The following is a 3,410-nucleotide window of genomic DNA, read 5'->3' on the forward strand; positions in this document are numbered from 1 at the left end:
ATTAATATTTGACGTTAAAAAAATATAAAGGAAATGTCTTTTAATTGTTTTTCGATAAAATACTACTATTTCTTAAATCTCAGACTATAAGATAAATAAATTGCTTGTAAATTCTTTCAAAAGTTAAAAAAATAAATACAAATCGAATAAATAATAGTTAACTACAAAAACATTGTTGTCATGTCCTTTTTTGAGATATAAACGGCAATCCAATAAAATTAAAAATAATACCAAAAATTGTTTGGCTTAATAACTTTCAACAAAATATAAATTTCATCTATAACGAAATCATACAATCGTTGTACTGTTTTTTTTAAGGATGCTTTGTTGCTTTGGGTTTGTAATTTTTTATTTCTATAGCAGTTCTATAGAAGTTCTATAGCAGTCAAGGATAAATTATTTGTCCGGTGTTTTTCTTTGTATTCAGTTTAGGTTGCTTCTCTTTCTCTTTCTCATTCAATTTTATTTTGTTTTAATTTTTTGCTTTCCATTTCTATACTTTTTATTAGCTTCCGGCGTATTGAAATTAGAAAATAAAATATAATTTCGGTTCCGTATTTTTTGTCGGTTGAGAATCTCTCATCTGTGCACAAAGCATGTTCAACTCAAAGGATATATGGTATACAACCGAAATTGAAGGTATACTTTTGTTGTTGAGATTTTTATTTTATTTACTATATATTTATTATGCCAGTTTAATTATTATATTTTTTTCTTAATTTAAAGAAAAATATAATTTTAAAGCAGAAGATGTACTTGAAATATATAAAAATATGAATATTATATATAAAAATTGCTTTGGATAGTATTATCGAACATTTTTAGTACGAAATATATTATATCTAGGCTGCCCTTTAATTCTTGCACTTTGGCAACACTAAGTATAAAGACCAGCATACGTTAAATTATACATATACATTAAGTTATTATAAGGAGTTGTTCCCGTTGGATTTCCCGTAATTTGAGAATCGCTCAAAAGAAGGCAAGTTTTAATTGGTGCCAGGAAATGCTAAAAAAATACGGTTGAAGTAGTTCAAAACACGTTTACGATATCGTGACAAGTGACGAATCATGGATCTATGTCTATGAGCTCAAAATAAAACAGCAATTCACTCTTTGAGTCTTCCAAAATGAGCTGAAAAAGTTGTCCGCGGATGAAGCAAATCCAGGCTCATATGTTTTTTTACAATAACCGATCATGTTATAATTGTGGCATTTGAATAACGTAGAACGGTCAATACTAAGAGATAATTTGTTTGCTGAAAGTTTTCGGACAATTGTGGAAAACCAACAGTCGAAGAAAGATCATCCTCTACACGAGCGCCCACATATCAACTTAAACAAAAAAGTTTTTAGGTACTCAAAACCTTGAATTGATGGGTCGTCCTCCTCACAGTCCCGGCTTGACAGCTTCTTCTTGTTCTCAAACATTATGAAAAAAATTAGTAGCGAACATTTTTCTACACCCGAACAGGTTGTTGAGACGTTTATAACTCTGATTTAAGAGATACCAACTTCATAGTAGCAAAAGTATTTTCAAAATTGGTTCAATCGAATGTAAAATTATGTGGAGTAGTATGGAGAATACTTCAAAAAACAATAAAACCATTTTCAATGATAAGTGTTTTCATTGTTAGACTCAAGACTTAAAAGACAGTATTCCTATCACATCATATATAACTTGGAATATATTTAATCACATTAGACAAATATGTATATAGGAAAAAGAACTTAATAATCTCGCGAAATGATATAATATCAGATTTATTGATAACTACATAGATCCTAAATAAGGGCGTTATATTCTCAGTGCACTATTATACGTTCTCTATTAATTATAGTTATTTAAAAGTGGACGTTGATGTTTTATTGATGTTTTGTAGATGTCTTATCTGCTTTGTCCACGCCAATCCTATGCACTGCGCCGACTCAATACTTTAAGGGCCCCTTTTTTTGTGGATCTTGATCAACTGCAAGACCTACCACAAAACAGTACTTTAAGCTTCGGATCCAGGTGGTGTTAATATCTGAGTTTACGGTATCACAATGGACCAATAGGTCTAAGTAGATTCTCTTTCGATCGTCGGTATAACCCAATCGTACCTAACCTAGACTTGTAATTAAAATTTATTTTAAAAACTAACAATCAAGACTATCAAGAAAAGCTAGGTTGCACAAGAATTAAAATCTATTGAGAAACTCTTCGAAATAAAGTTCTTCTTCTTCTTTGTGTTATGAACTGCGAGTTAGTATCTGAAGTAGTTTTACTCAATAGTGACTGTGATTACTTGGTTGATTCACTTAAACAAGAGTTCCGTTGAATTTTGATAATGAGTTGTTCTGGTAATAAATAGAGTATATATAAATGAATTCAGTTAAATTTTTTACAAAAATTTTTTTTATTCTTATAGCTAAGGATTTTAACACTTTTGCATATTTTTCTAATGGAGTGGTCATCTGAAGGTATTATATTGCACATTAAGGTATCTCTAAAATCATAATACTCAGCTCTTCCATCTATATGTTCTAAATGTTAAACTAGTCCGTCAAGAGCTGTCAAATAAGGAACATTATAAATGTAAATTCGTATAAATAATTTAAGTATTAAAAGAAAAATAAGTAATAAAAAAAATACCCAACTTAGTGGAGAAAATAATAGAAGATTTCTAAATATTAATATAGTTTAATTTAATCTAAAATATAAAAAGAGGGATAAGTTTTAGGTGATTAAACTTATGAACTGCAATAAATTGCCAATGTGTAAAAAGGACTAATATACACTTTATAATTTTTATTATTATAATTTGATTAAGAGTAAATTAACTAATTTGTCATTGTTAAAGTTTAAATACTTAAATAATTTAGTATAAGAAAGCAGTTGGTCATCTGCAGTGTTGGTGAAGTCAGCTAAATCATCATTAATATAATTCTTTATGGGGACATTCTAACATTTTTTCATACTTAATCTCACATTATTAACACTTAACTTAATTTTAAACTAATTTATTACGGTTCTTGTAAAACAAATTATATTAATTATAGTTAAATCCCCACTATTATACTTAAAACCTCCTCAAAAAAAACTGTATGGGATTTACTGCTATCTGTGTTTGATGGCGTTTATCCTCTTCAGCTTAAAGTTTTTCTTTCTTTTTTTTAAATTCAAGTCAACACAACAATACAACAAGCAACGACCACATCCTTTCTAATCACATTTAATTCCAAAAAGGACATCACATTAATAGTTTTCTTTTTTTTCTAAAGGAAGTTTTTCCTTGGTTTTCTTATAGAGTAAAAACACATTTATTTTGCCAAGAACACAACTAAATCAAAGTCCCTCGATTTGCTTTACGTTTGATTTATTTATTTGGTTCTATTTAGGAATTTGTTATCCTTTTTTAAACTTCTTT

The sequence above is a fragment of the Teleopsis dalmanni genome, chromosome 2 (genome assembly GCF_002237135.1).
Source record: "Teleopsis dalmanni isolate 2A chromosome 2, ASM223713v2, whole genome shotgun sequence".
NCBI classification, from domain to species: Eukaryota; Metazoa; Arthropoda; class Insecta; order Diptera; family Diopsidae; genus Teleopsis; species Teleopsis dalmanni.